The following is a 13,578-nucleotide window of genomic DNA, read 5'->3' as shown; positions in this document are numbered from 1 at the left end:
AGAAGAGATGAAGAAACGATTTAATGAATAGATTAGCAACTTGAAATCTAAAAGAGAAGAGTTCGGGTAAATCCCATGAAGAATATCAATGATTAAAAAGTTATGACAATATAAAAATTGGAAGTGTAGAAAAGCTCCTAGTACATGTTAAAAAAGAAAATGCCATGGAGTAAGGGATTTAAAAGTAGTAATTTTAATTCAGGATGCCAGGTAGATCTAATTGATATGCAGTCACAAGCAGACAGCGACTAAAAGTTTATAATAGTTTATCAAGACGGCTGCACAAGGCCGTGAAGTTTGGTAGTTTTAAGGTAAATTGAATGCAGCGCGACGTTTCTTATTTTTTCTTGCTCTTATTATCAACATATCGGCGGACGAAAAGATTTAAGATAGAGAAAAGACCAAGCTTTCCAACCGTGTGCTTAGTTTTTCGCTATCTTTCTAAATAACAAAGATATGGGCCCTAGAAGTAAGTGGAAATATAAAGGAAAAAGTTTGTTGCTGGGCGGTTTGTTGCTATCGTCTCGCCGGTAACAAAGTTAGTGAAGAAATGTGATATGAACTCAAAATGGTTCATGGAAACCGAGATACAGCCGATCCCAAGGTACGGTTGAGAGAACCAATCAGGACTTAAAAAGTATTTCGCCTACGTGGCTTGAAACAAATAATACCACAAAATGGTCAAAAGGAATTAAATTTATCCAATTCATGAAAAATAAGGCTCATCATTCTGGAATAGATTAAGCTATGTTAGGCTGTAAAACTAAAGATGGCTTGAAAACATATTTGCCAACAGATGCTAGTTGAGAAATTACCACAGAGGAGGAATTTGAAGATGTGTAAAAGAGCACTGTAATAAAGATATCGAACTTAAGAGAACAACTCCAAAAGAAGACAAAGATAATGAAGCAGAGGATGAAGGAAATATGGAAATGGAAATACATCATCCTACTGAAATGTGCAATTAACAATAGGGCCGTTAAGGCCAATCGATTAGAAAGACCGTCTTTCAAAAAATCAATAATCTAAATTAAATTAGGAACATTAGTAACGTTTTCACGTGCGAAAATTGTTTAATTTTTGCAATAATTAATGTAAAAGTTTAAAATTACCCACCCCCGACTCCAGATGACGTTTTTTCTTCTGTTTTCTTCTAGCGCATAAGATTCGTAGCATTGTCTTTCTCCAGGAATTTTATTGATTTGTATACGCTCCAATCATACGTTCAAATCTGAGTGACGTATTTTGGAGCTCCAATCGTACGCTCAAATCTGAGTGACGTACTTTAGAGTTCGCGCCCTGTGATTTCAAACTTTATTTGTTTTTTTTTTGAAAAACTAAGCCTCAAAATCAAAAATTAAAAATATAGGGTCAATCAATTTTAAAAACTTTTGAATAAGCCAATAAAAACAACTTGGCTATTACTTTAATCACAATAGGAAAAATCGGTAAAAATGACCAAGTTCAAAATAGTATAGAAGGAAAAGGTAATTTCACCTTCTTAGTCAATAAAAAATCTACAACCATTTAAGAAGCTCGAAACTATCTGCAAAGCACGCACTAGAAAAGCAAGCTGACAAAATATTATGCTTCTCAAAAGCAAAGTATCCAGTAGCTGCTGTAGTAGAAACCGTACTTATAATTCCGGATGTAGATGGAGTTAAAGCAGACAGTCGGAATGATAATAGCACTTATAATGTCTATTAAAATGATAGACAATATGCAATATTTGTATTCATTTAAATATTGTCATTTGAAAGAGCCAGCCAATAAAAGATAGCGCAAATGCGAAATTAAAAATTTAAATTGAGCGGACTGATAACCCACGAGTGTGTATTGAAAGGTTAAATTCAAACATTTAAGGTTAAATTCCTTTCTAATACGTTTATGAATTAAGTTGTGATTGAAAGTGTTTGTAATTAATATTTAAATAAGATAAAAATAAAGTATTTTCAAAGTATTTGTAAAGATTTTTTTTGCAATAACGTTTTTATAATAAATATGTAATATCAAAAAATATGGTCATGGCGATATTATAGTGCAGGAATGCGACCGTAACTTATTGATGATATGCATCACGTAAACAACAAAAAAAAGGGTGTAGTAAATCCATGCGATATTACATATAAAATATACATTAACTAGTGTTAAGTTGTGGGTCAGCGCATTAATAATATAAAGTTGGGAGAGGCCATTGCGCACCGAGAATAGGTAACGTGTATGTAAATAGTTTAGATCGTACGGCACACATAGGTTGTGCCAAACGTTTTTGCCACTTGTAGTCATTTGCGATGACGATAATTAAAAACAGGTCGACCGACATCGACATCGCGTCGGCGTATGTCCGTATATAATCTGTAATCACGGGCCACGGCACGTCGGAATTATGTTATTTGGTAATGACGGAAACGTAAAAAAGGCAGAGATGATTAGCGGTTTTATTACGTTACGCCATATGCTCTTATAATTATTCGTATGCCGGTGGTTGTGCTCCTTTTTTGTAGGTGGTCGTCCACAACTCGGCACGTTACAGATGCGATAAACAAATATAGGTATAACACAACCGTATACCTTTGCACCTTCCAAAACGAACTTTTCACAAAGGATAATACCAACAACCTGGTCGAATTTTCCATTTTTGTACAAATTTTTCATCATTACACTAATACACAAACAGGTGGAATATTTTTTTTAAGTCAGTAATGAACCTAAATTAGTACTTACCAGCTTTCGAATACTAATATAGACGTTGTGTATGATTCTGAAAAAAATTGAAAAATTCAAATTAATAATTAACATATTTAAAAAATAAGATTGAAATTAGAACTAAAACAAAAGTATTTGGTAGTACAACAACATCACTGTTAATTAAAAAAATACATGTTTTCGAGGTAAGAGGAAATATATTCGAGGCGTTGTGAATGAGAAGTGTAAATACGCCCGTAAGGTGTTATAGTAAATACCAGCGAAGAAATCGATAAATGTGCTTCTGTTTCGGATCTTGGAAATGTACATATATAGGTACAATATAGAGAGAATGTTCTACACTTTCTATGTCTGTATACGTTTCCACTTATTTGGTGGAATAACAAATATGTAACGGGTAACCCATAAAAATTTGTTTAGAATGCAGTTCTAATTTATAAAACATATTAATCAGAATAAATATTGAAATTTGAGAAATTCAATTTATTATTCAAAATTATTAGGAAAATTAATTGAAATTTGTCACAATAAGTTAGATTTAACAAAAACAGTTTGAATGTAAACTTTTATAAAAGCCTGAAAACAGCTTTTATGTAAAACAACAACGAGGAACGATGATTATATTAGTAAGTCAGATCAATAAGGTCAGATTTAAAATTTAAATGCCCTCACATTACACAAGGCTAATTTCGAATCAAACCAGTCAAAGTTAAAATATTTTTATAATCAGTGTCAATAAAATCGATAACCAAATATGATTTATTATGAGAGGTCACAAATATGGTTTATTAGGTATAAATGTGCTATATACATTTGTTTCATGTGTACCTGTTATGTTAAGAAAAATCAGATTTGTTTAATAGGGTCAATAAGTTTTGATAAGTAATGTTGAGTGTGGCCATGAACATTGCGTAATAATTACTTGCTATCTTGGAGAAGGTTTGTATGCTGGCATCAATGAACGTAGATAAGGAATGTTACATAAGGTCATGGTTGTTACACAATGTTTACAATAATGTTAGGTAAGTTCAGGTGTGTATACCAAGTTCAATAATCTTGGGCAAAGATTTTCTTTTTGCGATTTTAGGATCTTCGTCTAATTGTAAAAACAAATCTATTTATTACGCATTAATAAACATCAATAACAAATGCATATCAATAAATATCAGTTATTTAATATTAAGATTATGGATAGATACTTTGAAAAATATGGTATTTATGTCTAAAATTGTTAACCTTAATACATTAGAAAATAAAATTGAATATTGTATATGAATCATACTTTACAGAAATTGTAGAGCATCGATAAGCAAAATTAGTACATCAACGTTATTGTGAACAATAAAGTTGGTACTGCATCTCAACTAAACTTATTGTATGATAGAAATTTTGAACTATGATAAATTAACAGATTCATTCGAAGAAACATTCTGGAGACAGCTATACCAGGCAAATCGGATACTGGAAGCTCGTTCGTTTCTAGTACAAAAGGACACCGAATGAGCTTTCTCGATCAAAGGTCATAGTCGTAGTCGACGTAAATCTTAATCGTCAAAGTTTTTACTGCTTTTCCAAGTGTCCTAAAAATCCGATATAAAGCCAACGAACATCTTTAATCTCCTACAGGATAAGACAATCCTCATCAGAAAAATAGCATTCGTTAACGTGAGTAAAATAATTATAAATCGTATTAAAACGTCCATAGACGTAACACCTTTCCCAATAATAGAAGAGCTAAAGACTGTAGTTAAGCAAAAACAAATACGAGAAGCTACAAGATGTTCAACATGCTGACATGGAAGTTGTAGCATAGGAAAGGAAGACTAGCAAGGATAAGGGTTAAATTTATCACGCAAGACCATTACAACTTCATCTCAATGATGCGTTACGAAATACTATACAATAAAGTACAAAGCAACACATATCTCTCTCCGTACGACGAAATAGGATGACTAGAAATGAGTCGTTAAATATCTAACTATGACAGAATTCGTGCATTACACGCATCAATAACCAGAGTCTTGCCAACAATGATGCTTAAAAAGTGAAATACATCGCAATAAAACGACTTCTAAGATATGCCAGAACATAGATAGAATCTGCGAAAAATCATAGTGTTGATTTTTAAAAAACAACAACAGACATCAAAAAAATCATCACAAAAAGAAAGTGACATCATCTACTTCCAAGAAACTTTAATAACAACCTTCTTGCATTAACTCTTAGGATACTATTACCACAATAAATGTTTAGGTAAAACAACCACGAAACAAGGTCTTATCACTTACGTCAATCACATCACCTCTGCACTTATTCTTTTAAACAAAACAATAATAAAAATCGAATCTTGCTAGATTCGCACAATGTTGGCTTATACAACTCTAAACAACTACTGGAATAACTTTACCTACAATAATAACGACAGAAAAGTAAGTAGATTAAAGCTGGATAACTAAGGATCAAGCTTAAAATTCCTACATGTGCAGATCCACATCCTCAACCTAGCCTACAATAATAGCATTGCAATAGACTCAACACACCAATCCCAAAGTGATCCAAAGGTAACTAGTTATCGTCTAATCACTACCCTATAGTAACTACCACAATAATTATAAAAATATAAAATACCACTCGCAAACAAGTTGGTTTAAACTTTGTGCTCCAACTGATACTCTTATCCAAAAGCTTACCGAAACTATCAAAACAGCCTGCTATTCCATCACAAACATAATGAAGGAACACATCTGACCATACTTGACATCAAAAAAATGTTTGGCTGCGCCTGACATGACAAGTCATATATTAAGCCATTATAGTTTAAACTTTTGTAGTGCTATCCGGAACACCAACCCAACATAACAGTATAAACGAAAAGCAGCTCTAACGGGTACAAAAACCTCAACAATATGAATCTCAACAGAAAATTAAACGAATCGTCAATCGGTCAGCTGACCCAAGAACAAAGTGAATGAACCAAGTCCATCTACCTCAGGTCAAACAACTACTCCAAATATTAAACGATTTCCACCAATATTTCAAAAAGGATTTTAAAAACCCCATTGCTCTACAGGCACAACTAAAATAAACACATCTACTGATGATGATTTTCGGGCCCTAATTAATCATTACATATACAGCAAGTAAAGCCTAGATTCTAAACCTCTTTCTGTAGTTGTTTGCCATATTCCTTCTTCTTCGACGGAAGAAGCAATAAATGAGTAGTAAATTTGAACATAGCTTTGGATTCCGAAAGCATTTGTTGATCAGCCACCAGCTGCACAATTATCGAACATTACTGAGTACAACAAGGCACTATCATGATACCTACTCTGTTTAATAACTCATAGATGCGATTAAAAATATTCAAGTGGCTATAAACACCTTAGTCAAATGTGAAGAAATTTTTACGAATTTTTTCATCTCAGCAAATTAAAAATGTACCGGTGTTAACAATCAACGGAGAAGCGATAAGATGAAATGACGTAAATGTACCTTTCAAATACCTTAATATTTTCCTTGACACCAGATTAACATAGAAGTACCATACACTCCAAGAAATGAACCAAAGTCACGGAAAGTTAAAACAACTTTATTCCTTAGTACTATTCTGACACATAAAACACTCATTCAACCACTCACCTATGCCTGCGATGTCTGGGTAAATTCGTCTAAACATACAACGAACACATTCAAAAACAAAAGCAGTACAACCGTATGACTTTAGCCGAAGGAATATTCATGGCTTGAATTAAAACTACGTGAACTATTAATAAGAAATTGAACTAGCATGGATAACGATATGATCATTATTTTGTAAATGACGGGGTCCTTTTGTAGATGTAATTTGTTAATGTATGTTAATTTACTAGCCTGACAATAAAATTACTTAAAAGAATAAATTAATCCAGCAGCAAATCTCATCAAAAATATAAAATCCTTGCTGAACAAGAGGTTCTTTAAAGTCAAAGCAAATTGTGAACTAATTCCCCCCAAAACACAACCAGTTCATAACACAACCCTCAAATAAGCTGTCGTCCCCACACATCTTCCTCTACTACTTTAACGATACTCTCCTCCCCAGCGAAGAAATTTAGCGTTATTCGCAGGCGACATAGAAGTGTCTACCAAATTTTCCCAAGAATATCAATCTACAAAAATTAAAAAATTTCTAATAAGCTAATACATCTCTAAAGTAACTTTACCCAAAACAGAATACTCGACTTTGACACACAAATTGTGAAAAAATTTAAATCTTACATTCAAATTTTTCAATACCTCCAAACACCTTTCATCTAAAAACAGCAGAAAATGCGACTTCTAAAATTACTTCTTTTTCTACAGTTACAAAATACAGATAACATAAAAATGAATCGTAAAAAGTTGAAATTGCACAAACAAAATCAAGTAAAGAAAATAAACTTAACAAATACATTATGCTGGATTCATGCTGATTAAATTGGCCACTAGTACTTTTCTATCTGAACATTATCATTTCAAATAATTATTCGTGTTTATATTTTCTACCATCTATAATTGCCAGCAAAAAGCGTGTAGATACAAAAGATCAGACCTATGATATAATGTCAGCATGAATGGGCTGGTCGGGTTATTGACCAAAGCGGCAAAATGTTCAACTACTTAAACGCAGCAGACCGATAAAACTTACCATTAAATCTGTAATAAATAGCCTATTAACACGTCGACATAATTTTCCATAACAGAACTAAACTAAATGAATTTAATCCAAAATTTATAATTAAGTATTTTTATGTGATTACAAAAAGAAAATTATATACACCTCTATATGATTTTTCTTTAATGGCAATACGAGATAATATCGCCTCGGCCGCAAGCGTTCTCTCACTTTCTCTCTCAAGTCGTTAAAGATAAACTTTACCTTGATATACAATAACTGACAATTATATATATTTAATCTTCTGAGTAGACTAACAGCTCTTTATTATCTAAATGATTAAGGATGGATTTTGAAGAGGTGAAGACAGTTGAGACGTTGAACATACATACATAAGTCGAACATATGTTTGTTGTTATAAAGCTGTTTACCTCCGGAGGCGGGCAGGGAGCGCAAATTACTTCGCAACTAAATGATTATTGCATGTGAAGCGTTATTACTTATGAAGGGAGCGCGAAATTCCGTCGTTTCACGCCATTTCGGTCTCCCTCTCTCTCGCTCTATCCCTCTTTGGAAAGGACGAGACTCACACTCGGTTCTCACACCACGCGCTCCGATGCCTTTGCCTTTGGGCATTAAATATTTACAGTGCTTAGGAATTTATGACCAGTGCGAGCGGTATTAAAATTAATTATTTAATATTAAACTCTAGCAATTTTTTTGTTAGGATAGGCTGGATAGGCGTCCTTCCCCGTGCCACGCACCGATTTCGAAATATTTTATAGATTTTACGTTCGTTTAATAATAAAAGTCTCGACGGAATTATGCATAGGGTCCGGTAATTGTATTTGTGCGCGAACGGCGGCGGGCGGATTCCGGAACCAGCTAGTTTCGGATTCTTTTGTTACAGCGCGCCGATCCGGGAATACAAAATTGAAGTTAAATTAAATTTCGGAAAGTTCAAATTTTATGCGATCGCATACATTAATACTTAAGCAAAGCCCGGAATATGCCCTCTCTCCGTCCCTTTGTTTTATTACGCTGCGATCTTCAGAAAGCGGATTTGTTAAGTTTGAAATCAGGACGTCTAATTATTCAAGGACGATTTCTACGGCAACAACAGTTATTGCGAAATATATTCTAGAATATTATTTCGAATATTTACACGTATTTTATGACGAATTTATAAGTAAAAAAAATTTGTGTTGTTTATTGAATTATTTCATTAAGTGCAATTGTTTAATAAATTAATTTGTTTGCTGTTTTAATATTTAACTCGAACAGTATTTTGTTAACGTTACAAAGTGACAATGTTTTAAATTTTAAAATAAATATGTTATTGTTATTTTTTGAACTATTAAAAGTTATGAAATGTTTTGTAACGAAAATAAGACAAAATAGAAAAATATGAACATTTCGGTGTATTTCGAATATTATTTCATAATTTCTAATTGTATATTTTCGTAACGTTTGGCTGCCAATTTGTTTTCACCATTGCCACCAGAACTAACACTAGACCGAGAACTAGAAACATTCGGATTTAGCCGCACGTCTCTAAAGACGGCTAAACCCGAATGATTCTAGTTCTATGTCTTGTGTTAGTTCTAGTGAAAGTGCTAGTGTAAAACTAGAACTAATACTAGACCTAGAACTAGAAACTTTCGGATTTGTCCATACTCCTCTTAAGACGGCTAAACCCGAATGGTTCTAGTTCTAGGTCTAGTGTTACTTCTAATGCTAGTGTTAGTTCTACTTTTAGTTGTTATTCAGCGTTAGATTGTTGTACATTTGTCATTGAACTAAAACTAGAACTAATACTAGACAAGAGACCTGTATGAATGGTTTCATTCGCTCGAGTGAAACATAAATCAACACTAAAACATTAAGAGCGCGCAGCAATGTAATCCACGATACGCTCAATACGCTGCAAAGTTGTTCTATAACATCAAGTACTAGACGTCTCTATCGTCTAACGATAGAGATGAAAGCAGCGAATTATTAAAAGTATTCCCGAATCATTTAGAATGATTCATTGGCTCACGTACACAGCAGTGCTTTTGTATATAATCGCTATTATTTTAATACGTACATAAAGTAATGTTAAGTTTAAATTAAGATACAATTTACGCAACATAGTAGTATCTTTTTTTAATTCATAACAATTCCAGATACATAATGGTAGGAAATTCAAATTTTGGAGAGACTGGAAGGTATCTCTCACGATCTTGACGTCATTACGTGTCCAACTGTCTGATCCCTAGGTCTAAAATTGGCAAAAATGATCAAACTGAGTCTAAAATTATCGAAACTTCAAAATTAACTAAAATGATCATAATGTGTCTAAAATTGTCTAAATTTCGCAAAAGTTTACAAAACTGGCTAAAATAATTAAAATGAGTATAAAATTATTTAAACTTGTTCAAAATTGTGTAAAATCACGAAAATTTGTCGAAAGTTACTTAAATTTGTCAAAGCTTATAAAAAAATGGACTAAATTGATCAAAATGTGACTAACATTATCTAAACTTTTCCAAAATTAATTTATCCAAAGTTATTTAAACTTGGCTAAACATCGTCTAATATATTCAAAACGTATCTAAAATTATCAACATTTTACAAAATAGTTTGAAATGATTTACTGAAATTATGGCCATACATGTTCAAAATAATTTAAAATTTGTCTAAAATTGTTTATATTATTATTAACGTTTCCTTTTCCATCTTGTAACAATAAAATAAAAGTGACAATGTTTTAAATTTTAAAATAAATATGTTATTGTTATTTTTTGAACTATTAAAAGTTATGAAATGTTTTGTAACGAAAATAAGACAAAATAGAAAAATATGAACATTTCGGTGTATTTCGAATATTATTTCATAATTTCTAATTGTATATTTTCGTAACGTTTGGCTGCCAATTTGTTTTCACCATTGCCACCAGAACTAACACTAGACCGAGAACTAGAAACATTCGGATTTAGCCGCACGTCTCTAAAGACGGCTAAACCCGAATGATTCTAGTTCTATGTCTTAATCTCTGCACTTTTTTAATGGATTTATTTCTATTTTTAAATTTTACCGGTTACGATCTATTCAATCATCCTCAAGAACTACCTAATGTATAAACAAAAAATTACTTAAAAACAATTCTAACATAATTTACTTTAAAAATACATGTGAATAATTAGTTTCAAAGTTATGTTTTAAAAAAGTTAAACACTTACGTCAAGGTTGAACTCGGAAATCATTAAAAATATCTTCATTTCGTTAAATTGGTAATTGTTGTAAAATGATTTAAAGAACTTTCTTCCAGAAACTAAAACCTTATCTAATATTATTTTCAGTTTAACTGTTAATGCTATTCTCAGACAATATGACATTTGCAAATACGCCTCAAGGTTATATTGAATGATGTGAAGTTGGTAATAAATTTTAAATCTTTAAAACTTGTATTAAACGATATAATACTGAATGGGTGTGGTAGTGTGGGAATTTAGGATTAGGGTAGGATTTTTGGGGATAAAAGCATTTTTGGTAGCCAGCGGACCCAGTACATTGGGATACTCAAGCAACCATGGCTTGAATTTCTCGTTCATCTGGGGTAATATTTTATTTTAAAATTACAATTAGAAATGAAAATATTTTTAATGATTTCAGAGTATGTACATAAATTCAACCTTGACGTAAGTTTTTAACTTTTTTAAAACATAACCTTAAAATTAATTAAATAAGAAAATTTACTTTAAAAATACATGTGTATAGTATTTTTAAAGTAAATTTTCTTAGAATTGTTTTTAAGTAATTTTTTGTACATACATACACTTAAAAATAAATCTATTAAAAAGGTCCAGAGATTGAGTCCTTTATTTTAAAAGGACTTGTTCCAAACTTGTACAAAATTATCTTAATTTTATAAAATATGATTCAAAAAGCCACTTACTTTCAATTTGGTGCAGAGTATTTTCCGTTAGCTTTTTTGTAGGACAAATTTAGACAATTTAGTAAAGGTTTAATAAATTTTCGAAAATTTGTACAAAATTTTGTGAAAGATAAGCCAAGTTTGGAAAAATTTTTGCGATTTTAAATAATTAGATAAGTTTACACAGTTTTAGACACATTTTTATTATGTTAGAAACTTTTTTAAAAGTTTAGTCAACCTTAAATGAATTTCGACAAATTTTGGGTTTTTAACTAATTTTAAACTCATCTCGAATATTTTTGATAATGTTTATACTTACACAACTTTGTACAAGTTTAGTACAGGGTGGCCAAATTAGCGTGCCAAATACTATATCTCGGAAACTACTTATTTTAGAGACTTGCGATAAAAATTTAATAACTAAAGTGGCTAAGAGAAAATCCTGGAAATTATTTTCAGGTTTTTAAGATGGTCGCTAGAGGACGTAAACGGCATCTTGAATTGAAAAATGTTGTTTTTTTCGGAATTTCACTGTATTGGTTCGATAACAAGTTATGAACTGTTTTTCTATTACTATAAGCCAATGTTATATCATATTTAGCAAAGATCTTATGGGTTTGTTGAGAAGTATCATTAAAAGTAATAGGTTTGTAAATGTTGTTCTTTAAGGGTTTAGTATATAAAACATCCTTAGTTAATGTAATCTTATTTAAAATATTGTTGATTATATTGTTTGAAAAACCATTTTGTTTAGCTAAGCAATAATCAGATATAATTGATTTCTTTAACACGATTTTCTTTTGACAATGGGTAATCCAAGGCACTATTAATTAGGTAACGGAAAAAACTAGAAAAATATAAAAATAAACATCTTCATGATAAATTACAACTTGGACAGTCATTCCAACATTATGAAACAATCAAATCTATTAAAAATAAAATTGAACATAATAATGCAGTTTTCATAAAAGCAGTAAAAGGAGTGGGTATTGTAATCATTGATAAAAATACAGATATACACAAAACGGAACAATTCATGAAAGATAATAGCCACGTTAAATTAATTAAAAATTCGTTTGATCCGATCATTAGAAAAACGAGAAATTATAAACTTCTCGAAGAAACAAAGAAACACTTATAAAATTTTCTCCTAACCTAAATATAAAACCTGCTCGTAGAAATAACTTTTTCAGTTCATACTTCATAAATATGAACCCAAAAATCCCAAAACTTTATTCTCTACCTAAATTGCACAAAATAAACATGTCTATTCGTCCTATTACTGCTTTCAATAATTCACCAATATCTAAACTGGTCATGTTTACGCTCAATATTTTTCAAATGATAACTTTAAACCTAAATTTTCTATATCAAATTCCTTGGAATTCATTCAAAACACTAAAAATCTTAATTTAGCAAATAAAATTTTTTATCCTTTGATGTTACAAACTCTTACGCCAATGTACCTATAGATATAACTCTAAAACTAGCAAGTAACCTGTTCGATAGTCATTTCAAAAATAATAATATAACCTTACAACTTAATAATATTTTAAAACATATAGTCACACAAAACTACTGCACTTTTAACGATAACTTTTATAAGATTAATGAAGGTTTACCAAAGGGGATGCCCTTATCTGGAATTTTAGCAGAAATCTACCTTGATTATATCGAAAATAATTTTATAATATCTAATAATAATCCTTATAAAAATAATATCATAAAATGGATAAGATATGTAGATGACATCTTTATAATATGGGATATTAACAATGCAGACTTCTTGCAGATCAAAGTTCAATGCAAAGTTCACGTTGGAAAAAGAAATCAATAAGGAACTAAACTTTTTAGACCTAAAATTGACTAATGAAGATGATAAATTGAGATATGATATATTTAGAAAACAAACAACAGTTCCTACAATTATTCCTGACGATTCTGCACATCCTTTTTCCCAAAAAATAGTAAGTTTCCGTTACTGGATATTTTGGAAACATTTGAAATCGATAATCATAGGAGAAATAAAAAAAATAAATTTTCTCAACGACCAAGTTGACACTTTTTATAACCCCATTATATTCCTTCTTATCAAAAAGGTTTATTCGGGTGGTGTACTTACTTTCATTGTAAAATTTCCATTATTGTGTGCTGTGTTCGTCTCGTCGTACGTTTCATTTTAATTTGTAACATATTTATTTAATTTTAACATTTTAAAATAGTTTATTTATTTAAATTTAATATTCAAATGTGTTATTTTTATAAAATTCAACATTAACACTTTCTTCATTTATGACGTAAGTTATATAATTTTTATAAC

At 31.0% G+C, this 13,578-nt stretch overlaps 1 protein-coding gene across 6 annotated transcripts in view; it reads right to left on the bottom strand.

The window, feature by feature from the left end:
• LOC111415750 (protein bric-a-brac 1-like) overlaps nucleotides 1-13,578 on the bottom strand; it is a 561,730-nt gene that overhangs the window by 430,906 nt on the left and 117,246 nt on the right. For all 6 annotated transcript variants that reach the window (XM_023047590.2, XM_071197810.1, XM_023047588.2 and 3 more), the window contains exon 4: nucleotides 2,725-2,761. The gene's annotated coding sequence lies outside the window, so the exon portion shown is untranslated. The remainder of the gene's footprint in view (nucleotides 1-2,724; nucleotides 2,762-13,578) is intronic.

Source organism: Onthophagus taurus, chromosome 1 (genome assembly GCF_036711975.1).
Source record: "Onthophagus taurus isolate NC chromosome 1, IU_Otau_3.0, whole genome shotgun sequence".
Taxonomy (NCBI): Eukaryota; Metazoa; Arthropoda; class Insecta; order Coleoptera; family Scarabaeidae; genus Onthophagus; species Onthophagus taurus.
Note: the sequence above shows the minus strand (reverse complement) of the source record. Positions and strands in the feature narration are given on the sequence as shown.